Source organism: Ascaphus truei, unplaced genomic scaffold (genome assembly GCF_040206685.1).
Source record: "Ascaphus truei isolate aAscTru1 unplaced genomic scaffold, aAscTru1.hap1 HAP1_SCAFFOLD_1499, whole genome shotgun sequence".
NCBI classification, from domain to species: Eukaryota; Metazoa; Chordata; class Amphibia; order Anura; family Ascaphidae; genus Ascaphus; species Ascaphus truei.
The window spans coordinates 1-16,389 of record NW_027454386.1 but is presented as its reverse complement, the minus strand read 5'-3'; the positions used below and the strand labels follow the sequence as shown (position 1 = coordinate 16,389).

Here is a 16,389-nt window from a genome sequence, read left to right as displayed (position 1 = left end):
CATCACTGAATCTTTTGGAAATTAAGTGATATTCTATGTTTTAATGCAATATTATGGATGATCAGCCGGTAAAATAATAATAGCTTGCTGCATCTGTAGCCATGCTCTACCCATGATGTGCTGAACCAATGACTGCAGAGAGATTCAGAGTGGTAAACATGACTGGAACGCATCTCTGAATAATGGGCAGCAAAGCAGTGCAGAATAGGAGGTGAAAGTATTTAAAATGGAAGATCCTTAGCAGCTGTGTGGAGAGTAGACAGTACAGACTGACCAAGTAAATGGTAAAAGGAGTAACTTCAACATTACTTGGCTTTGTTCTCCACATTGAAGCTTTCCTCCTCTTTAAATCACTAATACTGATGCCATGTGTAACCTGTACTGAGAGTTATATAATCTACTGGCCTAGATGAAACCATATGATGCAAACAGGATCCATCCCACTCCAGATTCATAGAATTGAACCACCTCAACCTTTCATAACAATCACATAGAACTGCAGCTGTGCGCTACTGCACATGTTCTTGTTATGAATGGTAGTAGATGTGGTCCTTGGGTCTTTACTTCATACTGTAGCCACCCTCTACTCATGATGTATTGAATCAACGAAAACTTGCATGGTTCAGATCACAGGAAGGGGTAGAGTAGAGATGAAAATATTCAATGTGAAACCCGTAGCAGCCGGATTGTGTGGAGTCAATAAAACGACAAATACTAAATGGTAAATGAGAAATATACACATTGCTTATCTGTCTCTGTGTAGTAATTTTCCTTCTCTTCAACTGTCCTTCAAATTTTCTCTTTTGCAAGAAAAGGAACACATGGCTTCAATATTCACTTCTGTTCTGCAGTCATCCCTCCTGAAATAAAAGTTAAGCATTGCATTGTTATTATGATAATACATACAATAAACCTTGCTCCAAACCATTTGATGCAAAGCAAATCCACCTCCCACCCACAGCTGTGCTCCTTCTAGAGCATGCATGTCAAACTCCAGTCCTCGAGGGTCCCAAACAGGCCAGGTTTTCAGTAGGGATATCCTGAAAACCTGGCCTGTTTGCTGCCCTCGAGGACTGGAGTTTGACATCCTTGTTCTTGAGCTTCTACCACGCAAGTCATCCATGTGAGTGACACTGTACTGCAGTCCTGGTCTGCACACAATCTACTGAATCAATGACATCACACTGTAAAGGCAATCTACAAGATGTATTAGTTGTCCACACTTCCGAAATGTTACTTTTATGTCCAAATCACTTATTCCCATGACCTGATATTTGTATTTGTTATTTATAGGATTGTCACAAAGAGTTGATGAGGTCACCAAATGATAGTATGTAGAGAGAAAGAGAGATCTCAGAACAGAGCCCTGATGTATACCCACAGACAGATCAATAGAAGACGAAGACATGTTAGCAACAGAGATGGAGAATGTGTGACAGGAAAGTTATGATGAAAACCAGGATAGAACTGTGTTACGGATACCAAGAGAGAGTTTAGAATATGAAGGAGGAGAGTGATTGAGAGCATCAAACGCAGCAGATAGATCAAGTAGGATTAGTAGGGAAAAGTGACCTTGGGAATTTGCTTTAAGCACAGTCTGTAGAACGAGCTGTACGAAAGGCAGGTTGTAAAGGATCCAGGAGGGAATGTGATTTAAGAATGTTGACATTCTAGCAATTAGGAGACAAACAGCAGGAGGGATACAGGGCGGTAGTTAGTAAGGCACATAGGGTGTAGGTTGTTTCTGAGAAAAGGGTGACCACTACAGGCTTAAAGTAAGAGGGTAAAGAGCCAGAGAATAGGGAGGAATTGAAGATGTGGGTGAGAGTGGGGACTAAGAGATGCAGTAAGGTGTGAGGGGATACGATCTAGAGGGCATGTGGTAGAGGGAGAAGAGAAGATGATTAGCTTCCAGCTCTGTAAGAGAAGAAAAGGAGTCAAATGCAGAAGGAGAATTAGGTAGAAGGAGAGAAGGGGGAAGGGACAGAAGGAATCTCCTTGTGGGTGGCATCCACCTTGCCTCTGAAGTAGTCAAATGCTTGAGGAGAAGTGAAGGAAGGATGGCAAGTGTGAGGAGAAGGTTAGTGGAGGGAGTCAAATACAGGGAAAAAAAGACAGCGTAAATTAAATTTGAGTGTTGATGAATGTGAAAAAAAAGTAGTGTGGTTTGGCCCCAGAGAGCAGCTTTATACAGGACTGGAGACATTTTTACTGTAGAAAAATCAAATATCAATTGTGTGATTTCCTTCATAGGCATTAAGAACAGCGAGTGGAAGTGTGATGAACATGTTTGGGAATTTAGCCAAGGGTGTGGGCTAGAGGGACAAGTGTGTCAGAGCCTAGAGGGGGCATATAGATAGGAGGATAGCATTGTAAGAGTTAATAAGATTGTTAGTTTAAGCGGAAAGAGAGAGAGAGCAGAGAGGTTAGAGTAGATGTCAGAGGAGAGTTTAATTAAGCAGAGGCAAATCAGTGGGACAGGTAAGATGGGGTGAGGGGAATGACTGATTGTGAATGATGAGAGCAGAAGAGGTCATGTACAACTAGAGCCTTGTTAGTCAGAGAACGGACATTCCAGATGGCATAGGAGAAGGGAAGAGAAAAGTAAGGAAAGGAATGTGGATTACATTAGATAGGTTAACACTCTTAGCAGGGAGGCAGAGGCAGGGAGGCCCGATGTGTATATGAGCAGGTTCAAGATTATAAGAGATATCCCACACATCAGCAAACATAGAAGGAGACACAGAGATAGGTGTAGAGAGAGACAGAGATAGCTCTATGTAGAGAGAGAGGGACGTAGAGAGAATGAGACAGATAGGCGCAGAGAGAGGGGGCGCAGAGAGGAGGCGCCAAAAGAGGGGGCGCAGAGAGAGGGGGCACAGAGAATAGGATATTAAAGAGTGCTTTTCATTGAGCAGTGCAGAAATAGCTGCAATAGAGGTCTGTACAAATGGTGCAGTGTGTAGACACATGCAAAGGTAGGGGAAGGAAAGAGGAGAACATGTGGATAAAAGCAGGAGTGTGGAAGTTAGAGAAATTAGAAAAGTTTAACAGAGGAGTGAGGAAACAGCAAGCAGAAAGAACAAGAGAGAGGTTACATTGGGATGACGTTCTGTGGTAAAGAGAAAATGCTAGGAGAGAGCTTTCAAATATTAGAGGACATGAATTGAGGGAGCAAATGTATAAATCAAAACCTGAGGGGGAGGTATAGCACGAAAGCTTGCACAGCAGATTATAGTCTTAATGTTGCGTGTACCTGTCAGGGTATTCAAGAAGTTAAATTCTCACAAGTGCAGAGTTCATGATGAAATGCTGAATCTAGTCCCCCTCCAATTTAATTTTAATATAACTTTTCCATTCTTCATTACTGCAAAAAGCAAACAAAACAAAACCACATTGCATTACTATTTTCAAAATGGATTGAATGGCATATTCAACAGTGACTGTGTGATGCCAATATTCCCCACTCACTCGTAGTGAAGCACATATTGTACTAGTGTTGAAAGTAGGCCGGTAGAGTCAGGTACGCAGTACTGATAAAACAATAAGTGCCCGTCGTAAGTACCAGCTCCGCAACAGTGCGGGCATCACATTAGTGACGTGGATGAACATATATGGATAAGCCCATATTAAGGCATCACGTGACCAGAGCCGTCACTGACTGGGTATACGTAAAGACGCAGGGAGATGCAAGGAAAGGGAGGGAGAGAGACAGGGAGAAGATGTGAAACGGAGGAAGGCACGGATGGAGGGAGTTCTTCCGAGCTTCTGCGGGCCTCTCTCTTTCACTGGTGCATGCCGGGAGCTGGTCCCAACATCCACAAAGTATGTGTGTATTATTGGTTGTATTTTATGGGGGTAGGAGGGTAGTGTGTATATTGTGTGTGTGGGAGTATTATATTGTGTGTAGAGGTGCAGAGGAGAGTACTAGATTGTGTATCTTGTGTAAGGGTGTTGTGTATATTGTGTTTGGAGCTATAATATTATTGGGGAGATTAGTATTGAGGAGGTATTATAGTGTGTATTGTGGGGAGTATTAGTGTGTGTATTGTTTGTGGGTGACAGATGCTGGGGGTATGCAGCAATCCCTGCACTGAGGTCCGAGGCGGCTCTGCATCGCTCGCACACACTGTGGATGACCAAGCATGTGCCCATGATAATCATGGCCTTAGAGGGATGAGTGTGTCAGAGCCTAGAAGGGGCATATATATGATGGAGGAGGGAGGAGGAGGAGGGAGGAGGAGGAGATGATAGCATTGTAAAAGTTAACAAGATAGTTAGTTTAAGCAGAAAGTGAGGAGAGGTTAGAGATAAGGGTAGATGTCAGAGGAGAGAGTTCAATTAAGCTGAGGTATCGAGTAGGACAGGGGTGAGGGGAATGAGAGGTGGTGGATGAGAGCAGAAGAGGTCATGTACAAATAGACCTTGTTAGTCAGAGAGCAGTCATTCCAGAGGGCACGTGAGAAGTGAAGAGTAAAGTGAGACATGGAATGTGGATTACATTAGTATTTAAAATGGAAGATCCTTAGCAGCTGTGTGGGGAGTAGACAGTACAGACTGACCAAGTAAATGGTAAAAGGAGTAACTTCAACATTACTTGGCTTTGTTCTCCACATTGAAGCTTTCCTCCTCTTTAAATCACTAATACTGATGCCATGTGTAACCTGTACTGAGAGTTATATAATCTACTGGCCTAGATGAAACCATATGATGCAAACAGGATCCATCCCACTCCAGATTCATAGAATTGAACCACCTCAACCTTTCATAACAATCACATAGAACTGCAGCTGTGCGCTACTGCACATGTTCTTGTTATGAATGGTAGTAGATGTGGTCCTTGGGTCTTTACTTCATACTGTAGCCACCCTCTACTCATGATGTATTGAATCAACGAAAACTTGCATGGTTCAGATCACAGGAAGGGGTAGAGTAGAGATGAAAATATTCAATGTGAAACCCGTAGCAGCCGGATTGTGTGGAGTCAATAAAACGACAAATACTAAATGGTAAATGAGAAATATACACATTGCTTATCTGTCTCTGTGTAGTAATTTTCCTTCTCTTCAACTGTCCTTCAAATTTTCTCTTTTGCAAGAAAAGGAACACATGGCTTCAATATTCACTTCTGTTCTGCAGTCATCCCTCCTGAAATAAAAGTTAAGCATTGCATTGTTATTATGATAATACATACAATAAACCTTGCTCCAAACCATTTGATGCAAAGCAAATCCACCTCCCACCCACAGCTGTGCTCCTTCTAGAGCATGCATGTCAAACTCCAGTCCTCGAGGGTCCCAAACAGGCCAGGTTTTCAGTAGGGATATCCTGAAAACCTGGCCTGTTTGCTGCCCTCGAGGACTGGAGTTTGACATCCTTGTTCTTGAGCTTCTACCACGCAAGTCATCCATGTGAGTGACACTGTACTGCAGTCCTGGTCTGCACACAATCTACTGAATCAATGACATCACACTGTAAAGGCAATCTACAAGATGTATTAGTTGTCCACACTTCCGAAATGTTACTTTTATGTCCAAATCACTTATTCCCATGACCTGATATTTGTATTTGTTATTTATAGGATTGTCACAAAGAGTTGATGAGGTCACCAAATGATAGTATGTAGAGAGAAAGAGAGATCTCAGAACAGAGCCCTGATGTATACCCACAGACAGATCAATAGAAGACGAAGACATGTTAGCAACAGAGATGGAGAATGTGTGACAGGAAAGTTATGATGAAAACCAGGATAGAACTGTGTTACGGATACCAAGAGAGAGTTTAGAATATGAAGGAGGAGAGTGATTGAGAGCATCAAACGCAGCAGATAGATCAAGTAGGATTAGTAGGGAAAAGTGACCTTGGGAATTTGCTTTAAGCACAGTCTGTAGAACGAGCTGTACGAAAGGCAGGTTGTAAAGGATCCAGGAGGGAATGTGATTTAAGAATGTTGACATTCTAGCAATTAGGAGACAAACAGCAGGAGGGATACAGGGCGGTAGTTAGTAAGGCACATAGGGTGTAGGTTGTTTCTGAGAAAAGGGTGACCACTACAGGCTTAAAGTAAGAGGGTAAAGAGCCAGAGAATAGGGAGGAATTGAAGATGTGGGTGAGAGTGGGGACTAAGAGATGCAGTAAGGTGTGAGGGGATACGATCTAGAGGGCATGTGGTAGAGGGAGAAGAGAAGATGATTAGCTTCCAGCTCTGTAAGAGAAGAAAAGGAGTCAAATGCAGAAGGAGAATTAGGTAGAAGGAGAAAAGGGGGAAGGGACAGAAGGAATCTCCTTGTGGGTGGCATCCACCTTGCCTCTGAAGTAGTCAAATGCTTGAGGAGAAGTGAAGGAAGGATGGCAAGTGTGAGGAGAAGGTTAGTGGAGGGAGTCAAATACAGGGAAAAAAAGACAGCGTAAATTAAATTTGAGTGTTGATGAATGTGAAAAAAAAGTAGTGTGGTTTGGCCCCAGAGAGCAGCTTTATACAGGACTGGAGACATTTTTACTGTAGAAAAATCAAATATCAATTGTGTGATTTCCTTCATAGGCATTAAGAACAGCGAGTGGAAGTGTGATGAACATGTTTGGGAATTTAGCCAAGGGTGTGGGCTAGAGGGACAAGTGTGTCAGAGCCTAGAGGGGGCATATAGATAGGAGGATAGCATTGTAAGAGTTAATAAGATTGTTAGTTTAAGCGGAAAGAGAGAGAGAGCAGAGAGGTTAGAGTAGATGTCAGAGGAGAGTTTAATTAAGCAGAGGCAAATCAGTGGGACAGGTAAGATGGGGTGAGGGGAATGACTGATTGTGAATGATGAGAGCAGAAGAGGTCATGTACAACTAGAGCCTTGTTAGTCAGAGAACGGACATTCCAGATGGCATAGGAGAAGGGAAGAGAAAAGTAAGGAAAGGAATGTGGATTACATTAGATAGGTTAACACTCTTAGCAGGGAGGCAGAGGCAGGGAGGCCCGATGTGTATATGAGCAGGTTCAAGATTATAAGAGATATCCCACACATCAGCAAACATAGAAGGAGACACAGAGATAGGTGTAGAGAGAGACAGAGATAGCTCTATGTAGAGAGAGAGGGACGTAGAGAGAATGAGACAGATAGGCGCAGAGAGAGGGGGCGCAGAGAGAGGAGGCGCCAAAAGAGGGGGCGCAGAGAGAGGGGGCACAGAGAATAGGATATTAAAGAGTGCTTTTCATTGAGCAGTGCAGAAATAGCTGCAATAGAGGTCTGTACAAATGGTGCAGTGTGTAGACACATGCAAAGGTAGGGGAAGGAAAGAGGAGAACATGTGGATAAAAGCAGGAGTGTGGAAGTTAGAGAAATTAGAAAAGTTTAACAGAGGAGTGAGGAAACAGCAAGCAGAAAGAACAAGAGAGAGGTTACATTGGGATGACGTTCTGTGGTAAAGAGAAAATGCTAGGAGAGAGCTTTCAAATATTAGAGGACATGAATTGAGGGAGCAAATGTATAAATCAAAACCTGAGGGGGAGGTATAGCACGAAAGCTTGCACAGCAGATTATAGTCTTAATGTTGCGTGTACCTGTCAGGGTATTCAAGAAGTTAAATTCTCACAAGTGCAGAGTTCATGATGAAATGCTGAATCTAGTCCCCCTCCAATTTAATTTTAATATAACTTTTCCAATCTTCATTACTGCAAAAAGCAAACAAAACAAAACCACATTGCATTACTATTTTCAAAATGGATTGAATGGCATATTCAACAGTGACTGTGTGATGCCAATATTCCCCACTCACTCGTAGTGAAGCACATATTGTACTAGTGTTGAAAGTAGGCCGGTAGAGTCAGGTACGCAGTACTGATAAAACAATAAGTGCCCGTCGTAAGTACCAGCTCCGCAACAGTGCGGGCATCACATTAGTGACGTGGATGAACATATATGGATAAGCCCATATTAAGGCATCACGTGACCAGAGCCGTCACTGACTGGGTATACGTAAAGACGCAGGGAGATGCAAGGAAAGGGAGGGAGAGAGAGAGACAGGGAGAAGATGTGAAACGGAGGAAGGCACGGATGGAGGGAGTTCTTCCGAGCTTCTGCGGGCCTCTCTTTTTCACTGGTGCATGCCGGGAGCTGGTCCCAACATCCACAAAGTGTGTGTGTATTATTGGTTGTATTTTATGGGGGTAGGAGGGTAGTGTGTATATTGTGTGTGTGGGAGTATTATATTGTGTGTAGAGGTGCAGAGGAGAGTACTAGATTGTGTATCTTGTGTAAGGGTGTTGTGTATATTGTGTTTGGAGCTATAATATTATTGGGGAGATTAGTATTGAGGAGGTATTATAGTGTGTATTGTGGGGAGTATTAGTGTGTGTATTGTTTGTGGGTGACAGATGCTGGGGGTATGCAGCAATCCCTGCACTGAGGTCCGAGGCGGCTCTGCATCGCTCGCACGCACTGTGGACGACCAAGCATGTGCCCATGATAATCATGGCCTTAGAGGGATGAGTGTGTCAGAGCCTAGAAGGGGTATATATATAATGGAGGAGGGAGGAGGAAGGAGGAGGAGGGAGGAGGAGATGATAGCATTGTAAAAGTTAACAAGATAGTTAGTTTAAGCAGAAAGTGAGGAGAGGTTAGAGATAAGGGTAGATGTCAGAGGAGAGAGTTCAATTAAGCTGAGGTATCGAGTAGGACAGGGATGAGGGGAATGAGAGGAATGAGAGGTGGTGGATGATGAGAGCAGAAGAGGTCATGTACAAATAGACCTTGTTAGTCAGAGAGCAGTCATTCCAGAGGGCACGTGAGAAGTGAAGAGTAAAGTGAGACATGGAATGTGGATTACATTAGATGGGTTAATACGCTTAGCAGGGAGGTGGAGAGAGAGAGGCAAGAGGCAGAGAGTGGTGCAGGGGTTGAGGAAGAGATGTTGCATGTACCTTATCAGAACATTAAAGAACATCAATTCACACTGGTGCAGAGTTGATGATGAATCCAGTTCACCTCCAATTCAATTTTAACAGAAATGTTTCATTCTTCATTACTGAAAAAAAAGAAAAGTAAAAAACATTTCATTACTATTTTCAAAATGGATTGAATTCCCCCAACAATGACTATGTGTTACCAATATATCCCTCTCAGTCCCACTGCAGCATATACTGTACCAGTGTGAAAGTAGGAAGGTACACAGTACCGGTAAAACAATACGTGCCGGTACTATGCACCATATGAATTATAAGGGGATGTAAATCTCCCAGTCTCTCTCCATATCCGCAACAGAGCGGGCTCCGGTCAGTGGCATGGATGCCCATATATGGGTATGCTCATATTTGGGCATCCCATGTCACTGACCGGAGCCGGCTCTGAGTATAGGGATATATGCGGAGACGCAGAGGTGCAAGGAAATGGGAGGAGGCACGGTGAGAAACAGGGAGAGACCACAGGAAGATAGAGGGCAACAACTTCCACAAGGTACTTGTATGGGTATAATTGTTTGTATTTTGTGCAGAGGGGGTAATTTCAGATAAAATACAATTCTCCACCCTCTACGAAACAATTCCACTTTGTTCAGTAAGCCAGAAAGTCTTGGTCCCATGTGGACTGAATTTAATGCAAATAAGGTCCTTAATACACAAGTAAAGAATAAAGTTACTTATTCTCTACTGTAAGAAGTGCCACATTGCCCACTATTTGGGTCCTGTGCCCAGATTGTGACCATGCATGGCAGAGGTGAGATTCCCCCAACTCCAATTTGCTACACTCTCCAAGAGAGATAATTGTGATCAGAGGTGGAACTAGGGGAGGGTGTGAGCAGGGTCACTGCCCAGGGAGTAACCTGACTGGGGGCACGGAAATCTCATTTAGTGCATATGTTGCGGCACTGCATTGATTGACCGGTCAATCTGCACTGCTGCCTGTCACAGTGACATCCTGATCGGGCACTGTGATCAGCTATAGCACTGACCCAGGTGAGATAGTTCAGCACTTTACAAGGAGGGAACAGATGTTGTGGGTGACAGATGCTGGAGGTAGGCCAAGACTGTTGGCCAGAGTAACGTGGAGACTTACTGCACTCTGCATGCCCATCCTCTCCCTGACATCAGGGGAAGGAAGTGGCCCTGGGGTGTGTGTAGGTATGCCAGATGTCAGTGTATGCATAAGTAAGTATGCCTGTGTAGTGGGAGGTGTAGGGGCGTTAAGCTGGAGGACTTAAAACAGGCACAAAAGCACATAGATACCTCTGATTATACCGCACCAAATGCTGATAATATCATGCTGTAGCTGCACTTTACAGAAGATGATGCAGATGTCATCATTGGTTGGTGGGTTCATTAAATCAATCCATCATATCATAACCACACTGTGCATATGATGTACTGAATCAGTAACACCAGGAAGACATCTCCATGTTAGGAGTAGAGTTGAAGTTAACAGAATATGTCCAGCACTGTGGTGTGTAGCCCATAAATAATAATTGTGCACATTACCAGAACAACATACTGTCAACTGCAAGATCATTTTGCTGCTTGTAGCGTATGCTCATCCTGTACAGTGTTGTAGTAGATCCGTCTCTTCAGTGTTCACTGCAACAAAAGTAAGACATTGCATTAATATTACAGACGTTTGGGGGCTGAAATCTCACTTCGCTGCGGACAATTTCCCTTTGCATAAGATTCTTGTGATTATGTCAATGATGATCAATAACTGCATCATAACACAGCCGCTCTATACAGAAGATGTACTTGCTCTCAATGGTCATGGAGGTAATACGTCACACAATGTACAGATATAGCAAGGATTATTTCTCCCACTGGTGCATTATGGCATTATGATGGGAAATGTTGTGAGATTCTGCATTATCAGCATCACTGAATCTTTTGGAAATTAAGTGATATTCTATGTTTTAATGCAATATTATGGATGATCAGCCGGTAAAATAATAATAGCTTGCTGTATCTGTAGCCATGCTCTACCCATGATGTGCTGAACCAATGACTGCAGAGAGATTCAGAGTGGTAAACATGACTGGAACGCATCTCTGAATAATGGGCAGCAAAGCAGTGCAGAATAGGAGGTGAAAGTATTTAAAATGGAAGATCCTTAGCAGCTGTGTGGGGAGTAGACAGTACAGACTGACCAAGTAAATGGTAAAAGGAGTAACTTCAACATTACTTGGCTTTGTTCTCCACATTGAAGCTTTCCTCCTCTTTAAATCACTAATACTGATGCCATGTGTAACCTGTACTGAGAGTTATATAATCTACTGGCCTAGATGAAACCATATGATGCAAACAGGATCCATCCCACTCCAGATTCATAGAATTGAACCACCTCAACCTTTCATAACAATCACATAGAACTGCAGCTGTGCGCTACTGCACATGTTCTTGTTATGAATGGTAGTAGATGTGGTCCTTGGGTCTTTACTTCATACTGTAGCCACCCTCTACTCATGATGTATTGAATCAACGAAAACTTGCATGGTTCAGATCACAGGAAGGGGTAGAGTAGAGATGAAAATATTCAATGTGAAACCCGTAGCAGCCGGATTGTGTGGAGTCAATAAAACGACAAATACTAAATGGTAAATGAGAAATATACACATTGCTTATCTGTCTCTGTGTAGTAATTTTCCTTCTCTTCAACTGTCCTTCAAATTTTCTCTTTTGCAAGAAAAGGAACACATGGCTTCAATATTCACTTCTGTTCTGCAGTCATCCCTCCTGAAATAAAAGTTAAGCATTGCATTGTTATTATGATAATACATACAATAAACCTTGCTCCAAACCATTTGATGCAAAGCAAATCCACCTCCCACCCACAGCTGTGCTCCTTCTAGAGCATGCATGTCAAACTCCAGTCCTCGAGGGTCCCAAACAGGCCAGGTTTTCAGTAGGGATATCCTGAAAACCTGGCCTGTTTGCTGCCCTCGAGGACTGGAGTTTGACATCCTTGTTCTTGAGCTTCTACCACGCAAGTCATCCATGTGAGTGACACTGTACTGCAGTCCTGGTCTGCACACAATCTACTGAATCAATGACATCACACTGTAAAGGCAATCTACAAGATGTATTAGTTGTCCACACTTCCGAAATGTTACTTTTATGTCCAAATCACTTATTCCCATGACCTGATATTTGTATTTGTTATTTATAGGATTGTCACAAAGAGTTGATGAGGTCACCAAATGATAGTATGTAGAGAGAAAGAGAGATCTCAGAACAGAGCCCTGATGTATACCCACAGACAGATCAATAGAAGACGAAGACATGTTAGCAACAGAGATGGAGAATGTGTGACAGGAAAGTTATGATGAAAACCAGGATAGAACTGTGTTACGGATACCAAGAGAGAGTTTAGAATATGAAGGAGGAGAGTGATTGAGAGCATCAAACGCAGCAGATAGATCAAGTAGGATTAGTAGGGAAAAGTGACCTTGGGAATTTGCTTTAAGCACAGTCTGTAGAACGAGCTGTACGAAAGGCAGGTTGTAAAGGATCCAGGAGGGCATGTGATTTAAGAATGTTGACATTCTAGCAATTAGGAGACAAACAGCAGGAGGGATACAGGGCGGTAGTTAGTAAGGCACATAGGGTGTAGGTTGTTTCTGAGAAAAGGGTGACCACTACAGGCTTAAAGTAAGAGGGTAAAGAGCCAGAGAATAGGGAGGAATTGAAGATGTGGGTGAGAGTGGGGACTAAGAGATGCAGTAAGGTGTGAGGGGATACGATCTAGAGGGCATGTGGTAGAGGGAGAAGAGAAGATGATTAGCTTCCAGCTCTGTAAGAGAAGAAAAGGAGTCAAATGCAGAAGGAGAATTAGGTAGAAGGAGAGAAGGGGGAAGGGACAGAAGGAATCTCCTTGTGGGTGGCATCCACCTTGCCTCTGAAGTAGTCAAATGCTTGAGGAGAAGTGAAGGAAGGATGGCAAGTGTGAGGAGAAGGTTAGTGGAGGGAGTCAAATACAGGGAAAAAAAGACAGCGTAAATTAAATTTGAGTGTTGATGAATGTGAAAAAAAAGTAGTGTGGTTTGGCCCCAGAGAGCAGCTTTATACAGGACTGGAGACATTTTTACTGTAGAAAAATCAAATATCAATTGTGTGATTTCCTTCATAGGCATTAAGAACAGCGAGTGGAAGTGTGATGAACATGTTTGGGAATTTAGCCAAGGGTGTGGGCTAGAGGGACAAGTGTGTCAGAGCCTAGAGGGGGCATATAGATAGGAGGATAGCATTGTAAGAGTTAATAAGATTGTTAGTTTAAGCGGAAAGAGAGAGAGAGCAGAGAGGTTAGAGTAGATGTCAGAGGAGAGTTTAATTAAGCAGAGGCAAATCAGTGGGACACGTAAGATGGGGTGAGGGGAATGACTGATTGTGAATGATGAGAGCAGAAGAGGTCATGTACAACTAGAGCCTTGTTAGTCAGAGAACGGACATTCCAGATGGCATAGGAGAAGGGAAGAGAAAAGTAAGGAAAGGAATGTGGATTACATTAGATAGGTTAACACTCTTAGCAGGGAGGCAGAGGCAGGGAGGCCCGATGTGTATATGAGCAGGTTCAAGATTATAAGAGATATCCCACACATCAGCAAACATAGAAGGAGACACAGAGATAGGTGTAGAGAGAGACAGAGATAGCTCTATGTAGAGAGAGAGGGACGTAGAGAGAATGAGACAGATAGGCGCAGAGAGAGGGGGCGCAGAGAGAGGAGGCGCCAAAAGAGGGGGCGCAGAGAGAGGGGGCACAGAGAATAGGATATTAAAGAGTGCTTTTCATTGAGCAGTGCAGAAATAGCTGCAATAGAGGTCTGTACAAATGGTGCAGTGTGTAGACACATGCAAAGGTAGGGGAAGGAAAGAGGAGAACATGTGGATAAAAGCAGGAGTGTGGAAGTTAGAGAAATTAGAAAAGTTTAACAGAGGAGTGAGGAAACAGCAAGCAGAAAGAACAAGAGAGAGGTTACATTGGGATGACGTTCTGTGGTAAAGAGAAAATGCTAGGAGAGAGCTTTCAAATATTAGAGGACATGAATTGAGGGAGCAAATGTATAAATCAAAACCTGAGGGGGAGGTATAGCACGAAAGCTTGCACAGCAGATTATAGTCTTAATGTTGCGTGTACCTGTCAGGGTATTCAAGAAGTTAAATTCTCACAAGTGCAGAGTTCATGATGAAATGCTGAATCTAGTCCCCCTCCAATTTAATTTTAATATAACTTTTCCATTCTTCATTACTGCAAAAAGCAAACAAAACAAAACCACATTGCATTACTATTTTCAAAATGGATTGAATGGCATATTCAACAGTGACTGTGTGATGCCAATATTCCCCACTCACTCGTAGTGAAGCACATATTGTACTAGTGTTGAAAGTAGGCCGGTAGAGTCAGGTACGCAGTACTGATAAAACAATAAGTGCCCGTCGTAAGTACCAGCTCCGCAACAGTGCGGGCATCACATTAGTGACGTGGATGAACATATATGGATAAGCCCATATTAAGGCATCACGTGACCAGAACCGTCACTGACTGGGTATACGTAAAGACGCAGGGAGATGCAAAGAAAGGGAGGGAGAGAGACAGGGAGAAGATGTGAAACGGAGGAAGGCACGGATGGAGGGAGTTCTTCCGAGCTTCTGCGGGCCTCTCTCTTTCACTGGTGCATGCCGGGAGCTGGTCCCAACATCCACAAAGTGTGTGTGTATTATTGGTTGTATTTTATGGGGGTAGGAGGGTAGTGTGTATATTGTGTGTGTGGGAGTATTATATTGTGTGTAGAGGTGCAGAGGAGAGTACTAGATTGTGTATCTTGTGTAAGGGTGTTGTGTATATTGTGTTTGGAGCTATAATATTATTGGGGAGATTAGTATTGAGGAGGTATTATAGTGTGTATTGTGGGGAGTATTAGTGTGTGTATTGTTTGTGGGTGACAGATGCTGGGGGTATGCAGCAATCCCTGCACTGAGGTCCGAGGCGGCTCTGCATCGCTCGCACGCACTGTGGATGACCAAGCATGTGCCCATGATAATCATGGCCTTACAGGGATGAGTGTGTCAGAGCCTAGAAGGGGCATATATATGATGGAGGAGGGAGGAGGAGGAGGGAGGAGGAGGAGGGAGGAGGAGGAGATGATAGCATTGTAAAAGTTAACAAGATAGTTAGTTTAAGCAGAAAGTGAGGAGAGGTTAGAGATAAGGGTAGATGTCAGAGGAGAGAGTTCAATTAAGCTGAGGTATCGAGTAGGACAGGGGTGAGGGGAATGAGAGGTGGTGGATGATGAGAGCAGAAGAGGTCATGTACAAATAGACCTTGTTAGTCAGAGAGCAGTCATTCCAGAGGGCACGTGAGAAGTGAAGAGTAAAGTGAGACATGGAATGTGGATTACATTAGATGGGTTAATACGCTTAGCAGGGAGGTGGAGAGAGAGAGGCAAGAGGCAGAGAGTGGTGCAGGGGTTGAGGAAGAGATGTTGCATGTACCTTATCAGAACATTAAAGAACATCAATTCACACTGGTGCAGAGTTGATGATGAATCCAGTTCACCTCCAATTCAATTTTAACAGAAATGTTTCATTCTTCATTACAGAAAAAAAAGAAAAGTAAAAAACATTTCATTACTATTTTCAAAATGGATTGAATTCCCCCAACAATGACTATGTGTTACCAATATATCCCTCTCAGTCCCACTGCAGCATATACTGTACCAGTGTGAAAGTAGGAAGGTACACAGTACCGGTAAAACAATACGTGCCGGTACTATGCACCATATGAATTATAAGGGGATGTAAATCTCCCAGTCTCTCTCCATATCCGCAACAGAGCGGGCTCCGGTCAGTGGCATGGATGCCCATATACACTGGCGACACACTTTATTCGAGCTTGGCTAGTCCCACGAATTCGGGTATACCCGGGTGTATTGAGGTTTGTGACTGTTTTCTGCCCGAGTGCATTGAGGTATTTTCCAAGCAGGGATTGAAGCATTTTATTCCCGCTGGCTGCAATACTGCACAGTATATATATATATATATACTGCATTACAATTCATGAATTTATGCCATCTGGTAGACACGCGAAGCATTGCAGCCTATTAAATCCTAATCATTATCATTTAACAGTTCAGCCGCCCATCAGCCAGGCATGAACCCAGGCTGGGAAGGCAAATGCAACGGGGCTTGTCAGAGGTGAGGAGCGGCGCATTCCAGGTATCTGCCAGGTACATACCGGGTATTTGCTCGAATAAAGTGTGTCGGTGCAGTATGGGTATGCTCATATTTGGGCATCCCATGTCACTGACCGGAGCCGGCTCTGAGTATAGGGATATATGCGGAGACGCAGAGGTGCAAGGAAATGGGAGGAGGCACGGTGAGAAACAGGGAGAGACCACAGGAAGATAGAGGGCAACAACTTCCACAAGGTACTTGTATGG

The 16,389-nt window shown here is 43.5% G+C and overlaps 1 long non-coding RNA gene across 12 annotated transcripts in view; it reads right to left on the bottom strand.

Annotated features, from left to right (window-relative positions):
- LOC142476212 (uncharacterized) overlaps positions 1-15,560 on the bottom strand; it is a 55,553-nt gene extending 39,993 nt beyond the window's left edge. For 11 of the 12 annotated variants that reach the window (XR_012791432.1, XR_012791440.1, XR_012791431.1 and 8 more), the window contains exons 1-7: positions 15,443-15,560; positions 14,088-14,198; positions 11,570-11,689; positions 10,454-10,549; positions 8,906-9,009; positions 3,257-3,367; positions 741-860 (exon numbers count right to left, since the gene is read on the bottom strand). This is a non-coding gene — a long non-coding RNA (uncharacterized LOC142476212). The remainder of the gene's footprint in view (positions 1-740; positions 861-3,256; positions 3,368-8,905; positions 9,010-10,453; positions 10,550-11,569; positions 11,690-14,087; positions 14,199-15,442) is intronic. The other variant, XR_012791438.1, reaches the window with a different exon arrangement.
- Between the last annotated feature and the right edge of the window lie 829 nt (positions 15,561-16,389).